Source organism: Callospermophilus lateralis, chromosome 16 (genome assembly GCF_048772815.1).
Source record: "Callospermophilus lateralis isolate mCalLat2 chromosome 16, mCalLat2.hap1, whole genome shotgun sequence".
Lineage (NCBI taxonomy): Eukaryota > Metazoa > Chordata > Mammalia > Rodentia > Sciuridae > Callospermophilus > Callospermophilus lateralis.
In genome coordinates this window covers 90033275-90053969 of record NC_135320.1, presented here as the reverse complement: position 1 = coordinate 90053969, position 20695 = coordinate 90033275, and the positions used below count along the sequence as shown (strand labels likewise).

The window sequence follows — 20695 nt, the reverse complement described above, 5'->3', positions numbered from 1 at the left end:
CCTTGCCCACCCACAAGGGGGGTGCCCGTCCCCCACCAGGAGCCTCCCTGTGATGTCTGTCCTCAGAGCACCGGGGCCTGGCAGGTGGGCACTGCCCAGGCAGGGCGCTGGGCGGAGGGCGGCTCCTGCGGTCTCGGCCGAGGAATGTGGGGACTCAGAAGGCCCTGGACAGCTGCAGGAGGAACTGGAGTCTGCTAGGTAGCCCTGAGCTGCGTCCCCCAGCCCTCAGCAATGGCTGTCACCACAGCCGGAGCCCTAAGGCACTTCAGCCTCAGACAGGCGTCCAAAGAGTTGGCTGAGGGTCTCAGGAAGGGTGGGAAGGGTCCATGCCCCCAGCAGACAGGTGGGAGGGGGAAGAGGGGGTCCCACTGGGCCAGCCTGGAGTTGGCAGAGAGCAGGGCCACAGCTGAGTCCCCTACTGAGCCACCTGTGGCCCTGACTCAGAGGCCCTGGGGTCCTCGCCCGGGTGCTGGGAAGGACGTCGGGAGGGCCTGTCCTCCTGGTCTGCCCCTTCACCTGCCACCTGGCCAGCAGGCCCTCTCTGCCCAGGGGCCCACAGATGAGCCGCAGGGTCTCCAGTAAGAGGATCACACCCCAACACTGAATGCTGTTCAGGGGCACTTCACAGCATCAGTGGGCTGGGCAGAGCAGGACGTCCAGGACGGGCTCCTGGGAGGCGGGCACCGAGGGTAAGATATGTGGCTCCTGAAGGCAATGGCAAACTCCAGGGCCCGCGGGAGCTTAGCGGGGGCGGGGGGGGGGGGGCTGAGTCTACCGGGTCTGATGGCGCTGGGGCCACCTGCCACCATGTGGGAGAGCTGCCCAGGCCCCCACATCATCAGTGCCCAAGGCTGGCTGAGGTGAGTGGGGGGTCCTGGCTGGTTCCCCCTCCATGGTGTCTCTGGGCCAAAGAGAAATTCCAGTCAACCCATAAGTGACCAGTGAGTGTGATGGACAGCTGGCCTGGGCTGCCCATACCCTCATTCCTGCTGGAGTGGTCACCTCCCCAACCTTGTCCCTGCAGGCCTGTCTTCATCCAGGATTCTCAGTTTCACTGAGAGTCTCTCCTAATGGCTCCCTTGGCCAGATAAACGTAGGTCCATGAAGCCTGACCTCCGCTCTCCCCGTGAGAAATGATCTGGTTTAAACTTCTCTTCCTACCTCATTTCCCATTTCCCAGGCCTCCTTTCCTCCACGGATCCTGGCGGGTCCCGGGAACAGGACGCCTTGACGAGAACACCGCATACACGCTGTGCACACAGAGACGTGCAATCCTGGGGGATCCACAGGGGCCGCAGGTGGAAGGTCAGCTTGGGAAGGACCTGGAGTATTCGTGGCTGACCCTGCCCTGTGCTGTCATCCTGGGAAAACAGGAGCCAGGAGGATGAGAAACTGACCCGAGTCACTCCCCAGTCCGCTGTGGGCTGGGGTGAGATGCGATTCCCGGTGCCTGGGGAGGCGGGGTCGAGCCGAGCAAGGTGAGCCAAGAGGGCCCGCGTCCCCGGGGTCATGGAAGCTTGCCAGGGACAGTGGAGAGAGCACTTCCTCTCCGCATGGAGCAGCCAGGCACTGACCAGGACGACGCACTCTGCTGCACTGGCCAAGGCTGCAGGAGAGCCATGAGGCCACCTGCCTGGGAACAGGGGACAATAAACTGACAGTAAGCCAGCAAAGCAGAGTGTGTCTAGAGCCGTTGGTGGCCTTGCCTGCCAGCTGCAGATCACTGGAAGGCCCCATCTGGTGGGCTGGGCTTGGACCACGATGACCAAGCCCCGTGCCCTCGACCCAGGGTGGAGGGGTGGTGGGGACCCTGTAGCGCGCCTGGACTCTGTTGTGCAGACGCCCCCGCGCTCTCCAGGTGAGGCTGTGTTCCTGAGCTGTACCCCGTGCATCACAGTGGCCCCAAGGCATCAAAAAGGAGCAGACTGGGGTGAGACCTGGGTCGGGGGCTCCAGAAACGCACCCGCTCGGGAGCTCTGCTCCTCCAAAGCACAGCCCTGGGCTGTGCCGGGCTCACACCCTCCTCTGTCTCCCCTCTCACCTCCCCATCAGGAGCAGCTGCAGGAGCGATCACATTCAGGTTCTGGCACCCCTACCTGCACAGGTGTGCACACAGGTGCATGGGACTTGAGGCGTTCATAACCTTGGAGGCTGTCAGAAAACGAGAAAATTAGTAAATATAAACTTAGGTATAAAAGTGAATATTCATTTGTAATGGGAAAAAAATCATAATACTTTAAAATCTGGCAAGTACCGTGAGCATCACCAAAGCCTAGGACACAACATTGTCCACCATGCCGGTCACCTGCTGGCCACACCCTCTGCAGCGTCTGTCTGTGTAATTTTGGCAGCTCTTCATATAATGTGATATCATTACCTTCTGTAAAGAAAAGAGGGAAGTCCTTGTCCTCCAACATGAGTGAGCCAACTCTTTTCTTAATTGTTGAAAGTTTAGAAAATTTGTTTTGACTTGGCAATTCACCATTGGAAATGTCAAGAGAAAAACAGGGTCCTCATCAAAATCCGAAAGTCTCTACACTATGTCTTTCATGTTTGAGCTCTGAAATGTCCATGTGTTTCCCATTTCCCTGGGCAGTCAACGTTCTGGAGCAGTGACATTCTGAACCTACTTCACTTTGTTGAACTGACAGAGCTTTGGGGACAAGGTCCAAAATTGCCATTTCTCAGGAGGAGTTTTTCTCATTAGAAGGCCCCAACTCCAGCCTCCACACCTTCGGAGGTTTGCCCCTAAGCTCGTGCATCTGGAGGGGCTCAGCGGTCAAGGGAGGCTTGGTGACGTGGCCTCATGGTTCCCTGGGGAGGGGTGCCACCGTGCTGGTGCCAGGCCGACTCCTGTGGGTGCATCGGTGTTTGCTATCGTCATCCTGTGGCATTGTAAGGCTGGAACCCTTCTCCCTGTGTCCGAAGAGCATGGCAGTGTGGGAGGAGGAGCCTCGTGTTTCCCTGAAGAGCAGAGCCTGGGCCTCACCTGAGGGTGCAGCAAGGGGCTGGCCTCGCCAGAGGTGGCAAGCACCGTCCTTCAGCACCTGGGCACAGCCCGCTCACACAGCAAGCACACCACGGGCGTGGGGGCGGCACCCAGAGGGCAGAGCAACTGGGACCCCTCACCGGGCTCCTGGGAGTACAGGGTGCCACAGCCACTCACACCACAGCGTGGCCAGCCTTGAGCTGGGTCCCCACAACCCCCCTCTCGGAAAAACAGAACTTGGTTCACACAAACCTGGACTTAAGGGCCACAGCGGCTCCAGGCATCTGCCCAACTGGAAGAGCCCCAAGCCACCCCAAAGGGTCAGGTGGCTCAACAGGCCATTCACATAGCGTCCTGCGCCGCGGAGAGAGCCAGCTGGCCTTGGGGGCGCTGGGTGCATTGCTCCGCCTCTCGGCCACAGCTGTGGCTGGAGGAGTCTTGGGAGGGGTGTGATGGGACATGGGTGTTCCAGCCCTGAGTGGAGGGTCATGCCAATCTCCACGTCTGTTAAGATTCACAGGGTGACACAGACTCTAGGTGACCGCATACAGTGAGGGCCACCAGTGGGGCCTCGGGGGAGCGGGTGGCTTAGCTGACAGACTCGCGTCTGGAAACGGGGTGGCAGCCTGCAGGCCTGAGGGTGCCAATGCGGCCAGGCAGGAGGGCAGCGTCTCCTCCTCCAGTGAGGCCAGCTCCTTGCTTGTAAGGCCTCAGCTGAGGTCCCCAGGTCTGTGTCTTCAGGAGACTGTGCTGGGGTGTGGACCATGAGGGTCTAGGACCCCAGTGTTGTGGGTGGTGGGGGGTCAGGCCTGGTGGGAGTAGAGGGCGTCCATCGTGAGAGGGGGAAGGGGCTGTGGGCTGAGTCCTGTGGCTAACAGTAATGCGCTTCTCATCTGGAAGCAAGAAGGGGTCTCAGGGAGGGGACTTCTGTGTCCCCAGGGCCACCGTCGATTCCCTGCCCTGGACTCCTGTGGCCCCCCTGCCAGATGCCCCAGCCACACTTCGTGTGAGGGTGTGTCTACTCAGGGGGAGCAGAGCGTTGGCACAGTTGGCACAGGTCGAGTGCCTCTTAGTGAAGCCACCCCGCACCGGCTTGCCAGAGACCCCCGGGGCTGGAGACGCAGGGAACCCCTCCCAGCCTGCGCAGGGCCTGCAGACAGGAAGGAAACTGGAGATTTCGTGGGCACGGGGGTGGGGGCCCTCGCTCCCGTCTGGAGAGTGGATGGAGGCTTTCTGAGTTTCTCCCCGCCTGGCATCCACCCGGTGGATGCAGTGTTTCTAATTTCAGAGCACAGGTTGTCATGGTAACGGGATGTGTTTTGTTAGATATAGCAGCTGTTTCGGTCTTACGTGCCCGTGGACAGTGGAGCGACTCCTCCTGGACAGCTCTTGGACCCTATGTGTGAGCGAGGGATGAGAGGGACCCTTTATCAGGGGACCGAGGGCACCTGGTGCACAGTTCTGCAGCCTGAAGCCCAGATGGCGATTCTGGCCCTTTGTGCCTCCTGCCCACACTGCAGGCCAGCTCCTCCCTGGCCACTGCCCAGGGCTCCAGGTCTTGGGGCCGTGAACTGTGTCCATCTTATGGGGTCCTCTGCCAGTGGCTTGTGAACTGAGCCCTGTGGGCTGTGGCAGCCATCTGTGGGGCACAATGGTACCAGCACCGTCTCCCTGGTCCTGGGCAGATTCTGTGCCCACTGGCTCATGCCATGCCATGGTGGGAGGAAAGGCACGAGGGTGGCCAACAGGTGTGTTCCTCTGCCACGGAGGAAATGGCCACGTGCAGGCCTCCCAGGGAGCTGCTACTGACCGAGCTGGACCTGCCCAGTCCCCCAGGAAACAGGCCATCTCAGCTCCTGCAGAGTCAGAATTCAGAGACAGGTCCCCTGTGGCCTTGATGACCACGGGCACATCACAGAGCTCAGGGAAAAGGCGAGGTGAAGCTGTTTGTCTGGGAGACCTGGGCCCAGCTGGCCAGCACCGTGGCAGCGGGCGGCTGGTGGCTGCTGCACCCTGAGCTGCTGCCAAGGCTCATGTGCTTCTGCATTCCCACAGGATGGGGGCACGGTGACCCCTGAGGTCCAGCGCAGCCCCACTGAGGGCCAGTGTCCTCACGGCCTGGCGGGTCTGACACACGTCACCGGCTCTCACACCCACTGTCATGGCAGACTCCAACCGCATGGGAAATCCCTCCAGGTTATTCCTAGAAATACTTGGGACCCTGTGGCCACCCCATGGGCATTCCTATGTCCTTCCTTTCCCCATTCCCTCCTTTTCGCTTCTTTGCAGGACACAGTCACCAATCAGACCATCTCAGCTCCTGCAGAGTCACCACCATGCCCCTCCCCCCACCCCCTGTCCCACCCACACTTTAAAAGATGAGAAAATCCAGTAGACACGTGGGAAAGCCCACGAGAAATGACACCACGGAAAGCAGAGTGCCACGCTCGGGGTGGTGGGGGACGTGGAGGGGAGAAGGTGGTGAGGCCACAGGTGGCCACTGGCCAAGCAAGCCTGGGCCACCAGCGGCTGGAAGACAAGACCAGTCCTGCCCTGGGGCTCTGCAGGGAGTGGCCAGGTCACACCCTGACGCTGGCTGGCACTGTGGCCTGGAGTGAGGTGGGGCCACCTGGGCCTGGGACGGGCTGTGAAGAGAAGGCCCTGTGTGCTCTTGGGTGGACCCTGCTCCTGCCACTGGCCATTCCTCACAGAGAGCAGGAAGCCCCAGGAACTGCAGAGAAGGTGGACGCGCTCCACATCCCAGGGGAGAAGAGGACACGGTGACAGCTCCTGGCACCTTCTTCTGTTGCCACATCTCTCTGACCAGAGGTGGGGAACGGGGTCCAGTCAGTCACGGAGACTGAGGGACCAAAATATCTCCCAAACAGTCCTTGAGCAGAGAACACTTCCCTGCCTTCCACCAGCTCACCCACCATGCCCCTCGCCCACCATGCCCCTCGCCCACCACCCCTGTCCCCACTCACCCACCCAGCCACACCCCCAGCCCTCCCCCACCATGCCCCTCCCCCACTCACCCACCCAGCCACACCCCCAGCCCTCCCCCACCCCCCGTCCCCACTCACCCACCCAGCCACACCCCCAGCCCTCCCCCACTCACCCCCGTCCCCATTCACCCACCCACCCACACCCCCAGCCCTCCCCCACTCACCCCCTGTCCCCACTCACCCACCCACCCACACCCCCAGCCCTCCCCCACCCCCCATCCCCACTCACCCACCCAGCCACACCCCCAGCCCTCCCCCACCCACCCCCTGTCCCCACTCACCCACCCACCCACACCCCCAGCCCTCCCCCACCCACCCCCTGTCCCCACTCACCCACCCACCCACACCCCCAGCCCTCCCCCACCCCCTGTCCCCACTCACCCACCCACCCACACCCCCAGCCCTCCCCCACTCACCCCCGTCCCCACTCACCCACCCACCCACACCCCCAGCCCTCCCCCACCCACCCCCTGTCCCCACTCACCCACCCACCCACCCACCATTTACCAAGCCCTTGCTGTAGGCCAGGCCCAAATCCAGGAGAAAAGTTGGATAGGACAAGACTGTTCACCACCAGGACCTCACTTTCTGACCTGAGCCCCTAGGAGGGCCTGAGGCTGCCCGGGGGTGGCCATCTGAGAACGTGCTCCTGCCGTGTCTGACTGTCGCCTTGAAATTCCAGCTTTGAGCTGTGCATCTCTCTGGATGGGCTTTTCTCGTCTGTGGAATGGAGACCTGCTGTCCCCCAGGAGCGGGATGTGAGCCCGGGGCTGGACTACTGCTCGCGACCTTCATGCAACAGAGGGTGTCAGACAGTTGTGAAGGACAGACCTGTGAAGGGAGAGGGGCGCAGCACGCCCCAGATTAAAGGTGCACCTGCAGGGCTATGTCGAGGGGTCCCCCACAGAGCAGCTGGGCTGGGCAAGGCCAGCCGGTCAGGGCCTGGGAGGAGCTGGGTTCCGCAGGGGACAAGACTGTGAGGGGCTGCCAAACGCTGGCTGCAGTTCAGCACCCCACCTCCTGGCAGGAAAAGCAGCTGCCCTCAGCCGTGGGCCCCTGGAGACGTCTGGGCAGCACGTGGGGCAGCCATGCATGATTTATGGAGCAGGATGAGGTCACTGGCAACTGAGGCCTTAGTCCTCCCCACGTGGGGCACTGCACGTTGTCTCCAGTGCCCTGGCAGAGGGAGGGGGCTCCCCAGGCCCCTCCTGCAGAGCTCTACGCCTCCATCACGGGAGCAGGGAGGGGCTCTGCCAGAGCACGTCCCGTAGGTCCCCAAAGGCAGCCCACACCCATGCTGTGACAACAGAGTGAGTGGCAGGGAGGGGTGAAGGGCCCCAGCCCTAGTGGCCAGGGTGCCCAGAACACAAGGAACAAGGAACGGGAGGCCGAGCCTGCGTGTCCCAGATCACTGTCTCCATGCGGCCAGGTGTCCTGCAGAGAGGGCAGCCCTCGTGGGAGGAGGGCACGGGGCTGGCTCAGAGGAAGCAGAGCCCCAGGTCTGCACGGAAGGTACGCCTGCTGCCTGTCCAGCTTCAGCCTGTCCCTCGGCACGCGTGCCCCCGGAGCTCCCAAAGCTGGGCCACCAGCAGAGGCATCAGAATCTTCCAGAATCCTCTCCCACACTGCCGTGCTGGTGCCAGGCCGACTCCTGTGGGTGCATCGGTGTTTGCTATCGTCATCCTGTGGCATTGTAAGGCTGGAACCCTTCTCCCTGTGTCCGAAGAGCATGTGGGAGGAGGAGCCTCGTGTCCAAGTCCTCCCTGGGCCCATCAGTGTGTGCTAGTGCTCCCTCAGCAGGCCTCAGGGCAGCTCCCCAGGGACCCAGGCCTCAGTCACTCACGTTAGGCGTCCGCCGGCTGCCCTGTGCCTGCCAGTGCCCCCCTGTGGAGATGAGACGGTGGTCTCCTTAGAAGCCACTGTCCCTGAGAGGCCACCAGGGTGGACAACTCCAGCGGGAAGCCAGACCTCTTGGGCATGGCCTCAGGGCTTCTGCCCTCCAACCTCAGGGACACTGCTGGCAGGATGGGCTGCAAGGCGTGGCCTCTGGACTTGTGGCCCATCATGGCAGGCAGAGTGGCTGGGCCCAGAGCGGCCTGCTCCGTGGGGGCCAAGTGGGGAGGGCTTCCAGCCAGAGCACACGGGGGTACAGGAGCCTTCCCTGTCCTGGGTCTGGGGACCCTGGGGCTCCCAGTTCTTCCTGGAATTTGGTTTGGGCACCCACAGGCAGAGCCCCAGTGGGAGCCGCTACCCTCCTCTATCTCATCAGGTGGCTCACGCAGGGCTGTGGGAACCCATGACCATGGGCACTCATGATGCAGAGCAGGCGGCAGGACGGGGGACAGCTGGGAGGTGGGGCAGGAGGCCACCCGGGCACACAGAGGTGGCCATGAGGAGGGGTGACAAGGGTCAGGGAACCCATCTCAGGGGCCAGCAGGTGTTGAGAGCCACAGCTGAAGGGGCCCCAGCAAACTTCCAGCTGCCAGCAAACTTCTAGCTGCCAACTGATTGGCTCCTCTGAGGTGATGCTCATTGGGCTGTTTCCCTGCCCTTTCAGACCACAGAGCTGCTCATTGGGGGACTTTTTTGGCTCCGCCCATGCGACCCAGCCAATCGGCCTCAAGAGCAGGAGGAGTGGGGGAGGGTGAGAGGCTTGTGGGAAGCCGGTGGTGGCAGTTGGGCTCCGAGGGACTTCCTGAAGAGCTGTGTGGTGTGGTGTGTGGTTCTAAAAATAAAGTTCGTTTCTACTTGACAAGTGGCTCCTGAATTGTGCCCAGCCAGACTGCGGCATTTGATGGCCCGCAAGGGGACCGACTGAGGGTAAGTGATAAGGTAAACTGCTCGCCCCTGAGGGCAGAGCGAGAGGATGGGGAGCCATTTTAAGATTCTTCTTTCGTTTCGTTTTGCTTTTGTTTTAAGTTGCCTGTCCCTGGAGATGTGTAAGATGGAAGAAAAACCACTCACATCTGAGGAACAGATAGGGAGAAAGGACGGATGGACATTTCAGGAGGATAGAAAGGCTGATATAATGATTTTCTGTTGTTCCAATTTTGTTTCACTCTGTTTCAGTTTTGTTAGGTGTTATCTTGTTGGGTTGTATTATAATAGAAATATTCAAGTAAAAGAGAAGGTCTCTCGAGCTAGTCAGACAGAGGAAGAAAGTTTAGAGCAGAAAGAGCCATCAGGGGGAAAGTTACAACAGGAGGCTGCTACTAACACCTTTCTATCACCAGAGGGTGTAAGTGTCCAACCAACAGCACCACCTCCATATGCTGGGAGGCCCCCAACCCCCGCAGTTGATAGATGGGATCCTGAGACAGGATCTCAAATATTAACATGCCCTGTATTTGAGCAGGCAAGAGGACAGCGAATTCACCATGCTTTAAATTTCAAAACAGTGAAGCAGCTAAAAGAGGCTGTGACAACCTATGGTCCTCAAGCACCCTTCACTGTAAGCTTGGTCGAATCCATTAACAACTTGAACATGACGCCAGCAGATTGAACTAGTATGTGTAAGGCTGTGCTAAATGGAGGGCAATACCTGTTATGGAAGGTTGCCAATGAGGAAATTTGCAAGGAGACGGCTAGGCGAAATGCAGCAGCTGGTTATCCTCAGAGAAATCTAGATATGTTGTTAGGAAAAGGACCTTATGAGGGTCAGCAGCAACAAATTGCATATGATCCTGGCGTATATGCACAAATTGCTGCAGATGCAGTTAGGGCATGGAAGACTTTACAAGGACATAGAGATTTACAAGGTCAATTATCTAAGGTAATACAAGGAGCTAATGAATCTTATGCTGAATTTGTAGATAGGCTGATTCAAACAGCTACCAGAGTTTTTGGGGAATACAGAACAAGCATGCCATTAATAAAACAACTGGCTTGTGAGCAAGCGAATCGTTGGTGCAGAGAAGTCATTAGACCATGGAAACATGAAGATTTAAACACATATATTAAATTATGTAGAGACATTAATGAACAAGGGCAAGTGGTGGCAGCTGCAGTAAAACAGGCTTTAGATGCCAGGCCAAGAACATGCTACAATTGTGAACAAACAGGACATTTTAAAAGGAGTTGCCCCATAGGAGGAGGGTTTAATAAAACTAGGTATCAAAGGAGTAGAATACCGGGTATTTGCCCACAATGCCATAGAGGGAGACATTGGGCTAATGAATACAATTCTCAAACTACCATAGAGGGCACTCCATTATCAAAAAATGAACAAGGACCAGGTTTTTATCCACGATATCGTGGAGAAAGGCATCGGGCTCCATTGCCAAAAAATGGACAGGGGGGCCCAATGCTCCGGGGCCCAAGACCACAAATATACAGAGCACTGGAGGAACCCAGCAACCCCATCAGGGTAGTGCCCAGGACACATTGTCCATCAGATCCCTCATCAGACAAACCAGAGGGAGCGTAGGGTTGGACATCTGCGCCTCCGCCAGAGCAGTACTAACTCCAGAGATGGGAGTTAAAATCATTCCCACAGGGGTGAAAGGACCTCTCCCAAAGGAACAGTAGGCTTATTATTAATACGTCAGGTACGCCACTTACCTGCGTATTGAAAAATTGGGATAAATTTGACCCTCAAACGCTCAAGAAAAAGCGCCTCATATTCTTCTGCCACCAGGCCTGGCCTCAATACAAACTCCCTGATGGAGAAACCTGGTCACCAGAGGGAAGTATCAATTTTAATACTATTTTACAACTTGATAAATTTTGCAAAAAGGAAGGGAAATGGTGTGAGGTGCCATACGTTCAGGTTTTCTTTGCTCTAAGAGAAAATCCTAAATTATGCAAATTATGCCAACAGTGTAAAGTAGACTTAGCCATGATATCTGCTATGGAGAGAGAAAGTCTTGGGGACTCACCTACTGAGGAAAAAGAATCAGGAGAACCCACAAAATCCCCATCGGCTGTTGGTGCGCAACAACAGCCTTCCTGTCCTCCATATCCTGGCCCCCCTGCATCTGCCCCAATAGGCAAACCAAATGTATTACCTCTTCAGGAGATGCCAGGAGGAGAATTTGGGCCAATCAAAGTGCATACCCCCTTCTCCCTTCAAGACTTAAGACAGATAAAAACTGAATTGGGGAGATTTTCAGAGGACCCAGATAGATATATTGATGTATTTCGAAACTTATGCCAGGTATTTGACCTCGCCTGGAAAGATATTATGCTATTACTCAACCAGACCTTGACTTTCAATGAGAAAGAAGCAACTCTGAGAGCAGCTGAGGAATTTGGGGATGAACTACACCTTGCTCCTTCCCCAGCAGAACAGACTAGGAGCAAACCTAATTACCCATCTGGAGCACAGGCAGTTCCCAGAAATGATCTCGGTGGGACCTCCAATATGTTACCGCTGTTGGCTAGTGACGAGTCCTTGTTTCCCCGATGTTGAAGAATAACACCAGAAAGCACACACTGAGGCAAGTTCAGAGTAGAGATTAGAAGTTTATTAAAGGACAGCAGAAAAGACTTCTCCCGGAGGAAGAAGGGGACCCAAGAGGTGGAATCCAGTTAGCGGGCAAATGTATTTCCCTTTTTATAGGTTTGGTGATGGAATGTAGGTTGGAGGGGTTAGGACACAGGTGGACCCAATTATTATCTTTTGGGATGGGCTTATCATTTCTCTAGGATGGGCTATCTCCAAATCTGTTGGGGGCTGTTTCCTGAGCTCCATTAACATTTCTTTGAGGTGGACTTTGGCCTAGAGCCTTTTCGGGACTTCATTAACATTCCATGAGTTGTCCTGCATTTTCCCTGAGTCATTCCCGGCATGGCCTCCATTTTAGATTTCACTCGGTATTAGACCCGATTTACCTAACTACACTGACTACCTAACTTTAAATCTGGCTTCATTATTGGGACGCAATTCTTCTGCTCTAAAAGGGCTTATGATAAGTCCTGGGGTAATTGATCCTGATTATGAAGGTGAAATAAAAATTATAGCCAGTTCTCCAAAGGGTATATCAGTAATTTCACCTGGAGATAGAATAGCACAGTTACTAATAATACCCAGCCTACATGATAAATTTTCCAGTCGTACTGTAGAAAGAGGTTCCAGGGGATTAGGCTCCACAGGTGTAGATTGGGCTATGCTTTCTTTAAATTTAGATTCTTGCTCAATGCTAAAATTAAATATTCAAGGACATGAATTTAATGGGTTACTGGATACAGGTGCAGATCTTAGCATCATCTCTCGTCAAGAATGGCCAAAACATTGGCCATTACAACAAGCCACTCAAATGCTTCGAGGCCTAGGAGTGGCGACTAATCCCCATAGAAGTGCAATGGTATTAGATGGGAAGGATCCTGAAGGATGTGAAGGAACTATACAGCCATATGTATTGGATCATCTTCCCATAAATTTATGGGGACGAGATGTCCTAGATCAATTAGGTTTGACATTAACAAATAACATCAACCAAAATGCACCCACTATTATGACTAGACAAGGTTTTAGGAAAGGAAAAAGATTAGAAAAACAAGAACAAGGTATAGCAGCACCAATACAAATAGATCAAGGAACGGACAGACATGGGTTGGATTTTCAGAAAGGGCCACTGAGACAATAAAAATTACTTGGAAATCAGAAAGACCAGTGTGGGTTCCTCAGTGGCCCCTGACTAAAGAAAAGATACAAGCAGCCCATGACCTGGTCAAACAACAATTAGCGGAAGGACATATACAACCTTCCGTATCTCCCCATAATACTCCCATTTTTGTCATCAAAAAGAAATCTGGTAAATGGAGATTATTGCAAGATTTAAGATCCATTAATAATGAGATGGTTATTATGGGACCTGCTCAATCGGGGATTCCCCAATTGTCTGCTTTGTCAAAAACTTTGTATGTTTTAGTTATAGACATTAAAGATTGTTTATTTTCAATTCCAATTCGTCCTGAGGATAGTCCACATTTTGCATTTACTATCCCTGCACTGAATCATGAAGGTCCTGATCAGAGATATGAATGGAAAGTACTCCCTCAAGGGATGGCTAACAGCCCAACTATGTGTCAAATTTATGTTAACAAGTAATCCAGCCACTTAGAAATCAAAATCCTGAACTACAAATATTTCACTATATGGATGATGTATTATTAGCACACAAAGACAAAAACACATTGCTAGAATGTTATGCCACACTTACAAACTTTTTAAAAAATTATAATCTAGAGATAGCAATAGATAAAGTACAATTAAGTTTTCCAATTAATTATTTAGGAGTTCTATTATCCTGAACCATGGTCCGTCCACCAAAAATTCAAATACGAGTAGATCAACTCAAATCCCTTGGTTTTCCATGAGCTATTCCATTTTTAAGCACAGGTGCCAAGATAGAAGATCAGCACACCTTGTTTGTATAAGTGAACAACCACTCTCTGCCCAGGTCCACCATGAGGCATAAATTGATAAGGAACTTGTAAGTGCCACCTCATCAAACGTATCGAGGAGCACCTGGACATGTGGCCATTCCCAATCATATCAGCCACCTCAGACGTGTGAGTTTAGTGACCTCACCAGAGGCAACCCCCTCACAGAAGACCCGTAAGTGGAGGAGCCTCCGAGACTGGGCGTGGTGCACCCTGACCCATCACCCCTGGTCAGTTATCCTGAGCCTCCTCAGGAGTGTTGCCCAGGGGGAGCCTCTGACTCTCTCCACAGGTATGATCTCATGCCCACAGTGACCATGTGTGGCCTGATCCACACTGATTCCTCCAGCTGACACTCTGGTTTAGAGACTGCCGTCCGTCTAGGCCTCAGCCCTGAGAACCCAGCCCCCGGGACCTCAGGGACCTGGCCCTGCTGCAGTGTGGACCGTAGCCCACCTTCCAAGTCCTCCTGCCTCGTGGCTCAGGTTTTTCCAGCCTGACCATGCAGATGGCCCAGGAAGGCCACTCTCCAGGTGGCCCCTGACCCTCCTCAGGTCTGCTGCTGCCCCCGCCCCGCCTTCTTCAATCAACCCATTGTCAGACCCCAGACGCTTTGGCTGCGTGGGAGCCTCTCTCCGGGAGGACGGCTACAGGTGTTTTCCGGAGGCGCTGGCTGCTGACCCGCTGTGAGCTCTGGGACCCCTGACGTCTGTCCCTTGTCTCCACCTGCCTCAGCCTTTGCTGGCAGCAGAGAGTCAGGCATGGGGTGCCCACGCCCGTGGCAGGAGGAGCAGCGACAGAAGTGCCGGGCTCAGGCGTGATTGGGAATGGGGGGACCACCTCTGCAGGGCCCTCCCCGGCCTCCCCCAGGTGGGCTCCGTCTGCCGCACACGCGGGAGAGCCAGCCAGGGCCTCCTGCAGGGCGCCTGGCTCCAGAAACGCCTACGTGTGGGGGCGAGAGATGCCAATTAGCTGGGCCTCTCAATGGCTCCGTTCAGTCCTTCCCCCGGAACAACACCTGCAGGTGCCCACCTGGCTCCTAAGAGGGAACTCCCTGCCCAGCCCAGCCCCGTCTTGGTCTCGTCCTCAGGATGCCCAGGGCAGCCAGCTCAGCCGCCTCTGGCTCAAAGCCCACCCAGAGGAGACCCAGAGTGACGAGAGGAGGCAGCTGGGCAGGCAGGAACTCGTCCCCTCACAGTCCCCACTGGAGACCTGTCTGTGGGGAGCAAGTGGTGAGGGGAGACGAGGTCGCAGGGCCCCGCCTGAGCACGGAGGAGACGGGAACCTGAGAGCCGTGGGGCAGCGCCCCGTGTGCCGGGGAGCCATCCAGGTGGCTGTCAGTGCCCTGCTCCTTTGGGAGGGGTGCCCGGAGCATGTCAGCTGCACACAGGGTCCAGGTGGCCACAGCCATCCCACAGCTGGGCAGAGCACCCTCAGCCTCTGACGGGACAACTTGGAAGAATATGAGGGCCGCCTCAGTGTCCCAGGCCCGGGAGTGGCCCTGCTCTGCATCTGGCACCCCGGGAGCAGTGCTGGCCCTGGGCTCTGCTGTCCACCCCGCTGTCCACTTCTCTGCCAGCTGGAGGGCAGGAGGCTGCATCCCACACTGTCTAGTCACCTCCAGACCCACCCAGAGCACAATGCCTGCCTCCCGGGTGCTGGCCTTCAGCCCTCAGTGCCACCTGCAGGGCCCCAAGGGCCAATGGCTTCTCACGGGAGGCCCATGTGGCTTCAGTGGACTTGGGTCAGCCCCACTGAGCTGAGTGCTGGTGCCCAGAGGACTTCCTTTCCGGGGCCTCTCTGAGGCTGCAGGTGAGACAAGTTCACCTTCCAGCCACAGGTACCACCTGGAAGGGCCGTCCCAGTGGTCAGTGGTCAGAATACACCTCTGGAAATCCAGGGCAAGTTGAGGAGGCGAGGTCGGGGGCATCCCACCCCACCAGATGCCAGGGTGGGGTTTGCTGGCCTTTTAAGAAGCCTGGGGAGCGACATCTCTGACGTGGGGGGCTAGGCTGTGGCCCAGGGGCAGCTGGGCTCATATGGTGGCCCCAGGTCCCCAGGTCACCCTGATGGAGGTGGGGTGTGTGTGACAAGGAGTTGGCCATGGCTGTCCCTGGAGGGGAATGAGCTGGGCCAGAGGCTGCACCTGGCCAAGGGCAGGTCCCAGGGGGCACCAGCTGCAGGCAGAGGTGGCAGCTGGGGAGGACCATCGGCCCCCGGGACCCACCACGGTCCCCCCAGTGTGCTCAGGGCCCAGGGCTGGGCAGGGCCCAGGGCTGGGAAGCTCCATCTGGGTGACCGGTCTGCACTTCCTGAGGGCTCACCCACCGTCGTCCTGCTCCGTCCCCACCTCTAGCAAGGAGAAGACCCCACAGATGGCCACGTCCCCACATGGGCCAACGGTGCTTCTCAGATCCGCAGTGGGCAGCTCCTGCTCTCTGTGCTCCCCAGGGGGGAGCTTCCTGCCCTGACCGGCCCTCCACCTCTGCCCCCCACCTCTTGGTGACCCACGCCCCTCACGGGCTGGCCCGTACCTTGCTGTTCCAAAGCCCCGGTGGCCTCTGACCAGAGAAAGGGGAGTGGACATACAGACTGTGACCGTGGAGAGTTTCTGGGCAGGGGGCTCATCCTACTCGCCCCCCCCCCCCATGCAGGTCCACTGTCATGTTTGTGGGAGGGTCTGCCCCTTGGTCCCTTGGGGACAGATTCCTCTCAGCAGATCCAGGGTCAGGACGGGGCCAGGGCAGGGGGCCAATCTGGAAGGAGGACGCCGTGAGTTGCCTCGGGCTGGTCAGGGCTGGATTGGGTTTCTGTGGTTTCACAGTTGGAATCCAACCCTGGCGCCACATGAAAGGGCCTCTAATGGGACAGGAGAGGAGGCGTCACATGGCTGGGGCCGGGACCTGGGAACCGGGAGGGCTGGCAGCGTCCTTCCCCCCTGGCTTCACAGGCCTGCCCACTGGCCTCCTCGCGAGGACAACCCCGGCCGGGGGGTGAGGCCTGTTTTCTCTGATCCAGGCTCAGGGAGCCCCCACGCTGCCCGGCTGCCCCCGACTGTAGGCCCGTGACTGTTCTGTCCTCAGGCTATCCATGCGGTGGGCACTCAGGTCTGGACTTACGGACGTACAGGACAAAGGCCACTTGGCTGCTGCCTGCTCCCAGCTCCAGTCGGGGGCCTGCCCTTCCCTCCTGTGTTCCCCCTTCAGCTGTGAGCTGCCTCGGCTGGGACCTGGTCAGCCCCACTGTCCCTCAAGGCCAGCTCCAGGAGCACAGGGTCTTGGGTGTAGCTCTGGCCGTGCGCAGATCCCACCCAGCTCCTGCACCACTCCTCTCTCCCCATTTTCAAAACTTTGGGAGGGTCCTGAACCAGGGTGCAGTTCATGTGGGTGAATCTGCTGGACATTGTTTTCCTGAAAAACCTTCACAAGTTTTTCGAAGTCTTAGAAATGTGCTTTCAGGCTAGAAAGAGCCTGGCCAGCTACGTGGTCTCAGGACACGGCCTCGCCTGGCTCAGCCCTAACCCCAGGCCCCATTGTTAATTTACATGGAAAACAGCCTGTCATCCCAAGGCCACCTTCCTGTGGCCACGGTGGCCCTGCTTGGCGCCACGGGCTTTGTGCTTGCTGCTGTGGGGCAGCCTAGCCACCACTCCACGCGGGCCTGGCTCCTGTTCTCTTGGGCTCTTGACACCCTGGCACCTTGGGCAGCTCACCTGGGCCTTCATCTGAGGATGCCCCTTGGGGATGTCCAGGCCACCCCTCAGAGCTGGAAGATGACCCTGGGCTGAGGCTGCTGGTCGGCCAGCCCTGGCCCTGGCCCTCTGCACCCATTCCCCTGCGGCCCGAGTCAGACCTGGGCCCAGTGCAGCTCACTGGGCAGAGCAGAACACCCCCCTGCCAAGTCCCCAGGCCTGTGGGGTCAGAGTCGTCCGCCCCACTGCCTCAGCTCCGTGGGGACAGCTCAGCGTCTGTGCTGTGGTGGGCGCTGCGGTGCCACCTTGGAGGGAGGCTTGCAGGGCACAGCCACTTCGTCCAGGAGTCGCCTTTGCCCCTCCAGCTCTCAAGGTGGCAAAGCTAAGGCTCAGAGCGTCCCAGGGTACAGGGACGAGTGGGGCTGGGTGGGACTGAGCACAGGCAAGGACACCTGGGGTGAGGACGGGGACTCGGACCTGAGGCCGTGGCTGTGGTGCGCCTCCTCCTCCCAGAGCTGGGCCTGCCTCGCGCAGATCTCGCAGTCCTTCGAGACACGGTGAACGGCCGGACCCGCCTCGGGCCAGAATGGCAGCCCCGCTTCTGTGAGCGTCCAGAAAAGTAAGACCATCGGCCCACGTCGGCCTCTTGGCAGGCCAGGCAGGAGCTGTGATTCAGAACACCCGTGACTTCGGACCGAGTGGCAGCCATTAGCCTGGGGACCCAGGACCCTCCCGAGTCCCCTTCAAAGCAAGCACTAAATGTCTGCAGAGAAGGTCCACATCAGGACAGAGGCCCCGGCCCCCTGGCCAGGATGCGCCTCAGGGAACAGGCGGCGACCACTTGCGTCTGCTGAGGGCTAGCGTCACTGAGGGGCCGCTGGCCAGAACCTTCTGGGCACAGGATCAAGGAACTGGAGGTGACATTTGTGAGAACAGTAAGGAGCGCTGGGGGCCAATGCCCGCGTCCTAGTCAGGAAACCGCATGCCTCAGAGAAAGCCCGTCTGGGTCTGCGGGACCTTCTCACGGCCGCCCTTGACCCTCGTGTGGGGTGTCTCCTCCAGTGACCTCCCCGCAGCGGGTGGCCAGCTAGGACAGTGCTGCTGCTGAGGCTGGACACTTGCTCCTCAGTGAAGCCATGTCCACAAGTTCCGACAGTGGAGGACCAAGTGGTGACCAGACCGAGGAGCCCCGGCCGTCCCCAGCCCTCCCTCGTGTGGATCAGCCCATCAAAAGGGAGTGACGTCACATGGCCTCACCACGTCACCTGGCAACTGCTCCGAGCCTTGGTGTCGGGAGGAAAGTCCCCTGTGAGATTTGCTCCCCACCCCCACTCCCACACGCCGTCCTTCACTCTGCCCCAGGGTGGAGCCGCGTCCAGGCTCAGCCACGGGTTCAGTGCCAGCTTGGTGACTCAGGCTCTGCCGGGAGACGGCTTGGCCACGGGCACCGCCTTCTGTCCAGCCACGCAGCAGGCAGCAGACCTGGACGTGAGGGAAGGCCTCTTCACTCCAGGGCTCCTGCAGCCGTTTAGTACTCACCGCTCACAAGACGCTGCCCAGTGGGCCTTGGCCCTGGGCCAGGGACCTCCCAGGGGCTCCACTCCAGTGGCCCCTGGATCTGATTCCTAGGGCACGCGAGGCCAGGGCCGGCCGCAAGATGGCCGGCTTTCCAGGCCCTGAGGTTCGACAGTGGCCAGGAACCCACCTGATTTGGAAGGAGCTTCCTGCGGGTTCAGGCTCCTGACAGTGGGCTGTGACCCCAAAGCCTGGACAAACACCTGGCTCCACAGGGACCCCCAGAACAGCCCGTGCCAGGCCCCCCCAGGGCTGGGAAGCAGCTGTGAACAGCACAGGCCAAGCGCGCTGGCCGAGGGCAGTCCCCTTGCTGGGGACAGGGAGGGAGCCACCCAGCACACTGGGACACACTCACACTGAGTGCCCTAAGAGGAGGCAGGGGCCAGGCGGCTGGTGGGGACCCACGTTCCCGGGCCTCGCTGAGCTGGCGGGGTGGGCCAGGGCTGCCGGGGCAGGGGGCGCCAGGGCAGGAGCTCAGGAGCTTGTTCCACGCTGCCCAGAGGGGCCTGGCCGCCGGCCAGCACTGGAGTGGCTTTGGAAGGGAGGCCGATCTGGGGACACCCTGCGGAGTATGTGGAGGATGTGTCCCCAGCAGATGCCACGTTCGCTGCATGTGGCACGCGGCACCTTTGTGTCACCTGTCACAGCTTTAGTCCTCTCCCATTACTTCCCTGATGGCTCCGCGTTGGAAAGGTCCCCGTAGAAATCGGATGCCCGCTGCCCTGCCTCAGGTCCTCCACGGCTCCCCTCCAGAGGTCCTCGGCCAGGAGCGAGGCTCCAGCCCAGCTGGTCTGGCCAGCCATGCCCTCTGCCTCGGGGGAAGACCCTCGTCCACGTGGCGCAGGGACCTGCCTTGGCCCCTGCCCTCTCCCCGGGGTCTCTGGGGTGTGTCTATGTGGGATGGCCGTGGCACCACCAGCTGGGTACAGTCCCCACGCTGCCCTCTCTGCCCAGGGCCACCCTGTCCATCTCTGGCCTGGGACACCCCACTCTGGGTGCTGGGTCTTTTGCACTGTCACCCAGTGGCGTGATGCACAGGCTGGTCTGGGCCACAGGCCATCTGGGCCTGGTCCGCGGTCACCTCGCACCTGGGAGGACGGCTGTTACCAGGGAGACGGGGACAACCAGTGCTGGAGGTGTGGACAGGGGCTGTGCCCTGCAAGAGGCACCAACAGTCAGCACCCCGTGACGGAAACCCAAGGCGACAGCACCCCTGTGGCCCACAGCCTGGCCAGGGTGTGTGCCCAGGCGACGGTCACCCACGTTCACTGCAGCCCTGTCCACAGGGCCAAGCTGTGGAAAGCACCTGAAGACCTCAGCAGGTGAGTGGACGGAGAACAGGTGATGGAACCCGTGCAGGGCAGTGTGTCCCTCAGGGAAAGACGGACAGAGGGGGAGGGAGGGAGGGGAGGAGGCAGAGCCAGGAGACCCTCTTGTGAGGCTGTGTGTGAGGGGCTGTCCCGGTCCTGCAGGCCAGGCTTCCAGGAGGATGGCTCAGAAAGCAACCAAAGGGCTGACAAACATCAGTGCGCTCACGTCCTCAGGTGCAGGTGGCAAAACCACCCACTGCAACAGAAGCCGGAGAGCAGAAGTGTCCCACCTGACACTTAATCCAGGCTGTGTCAACACGGGGGACTAGTCTACAGCCATCAAAAGTCATGTTAGCAGTGTACAATGCTGTTCTTGACACATTAGCACATAGTCGACAGTATAGTGCAAACGCACACAGACACGCGCACACAGTGCCATTCCACAGATGCAGAGGGCCAGTATCACGGTCTTAATCTTTATTTGCTCGGAATGCCTTTCGATTCCCACATTCATTCTTCTGGGCTGACAAGAACAAAAACTGGCTGAGAACCTCAGTTACCCAAGCCCTGTCTCTGACAGCCCTGTCACCTCTGTCCCCAGCCACACGCCTCTGGCTCAGCTGGTTCTCTTGTGCTGTGACATGTGTTTGTCTTCTGGGCTGAACGTGCTCACTTCCCACGGTGGCTGTGCAGAGGTCCTGCAGCGGGCAGCCAGCAAGGAGCCCAGGAGGGCCCAGGT

General features: G+C 58.3%; 1 protein-coding gene across 1 annotated transcript in view; it reads left to right on the top strand.

Annotated features, from left to right (window-relative positions):
* Tsnare1 (t-SNARE domain containing 1) overlaps positions 1-20695 on the top strand; it is a 197150-nt gene that overhangs the window by 84438 nt on the left and 92017 nt on the right. The window lies entirely within an intron of this gene.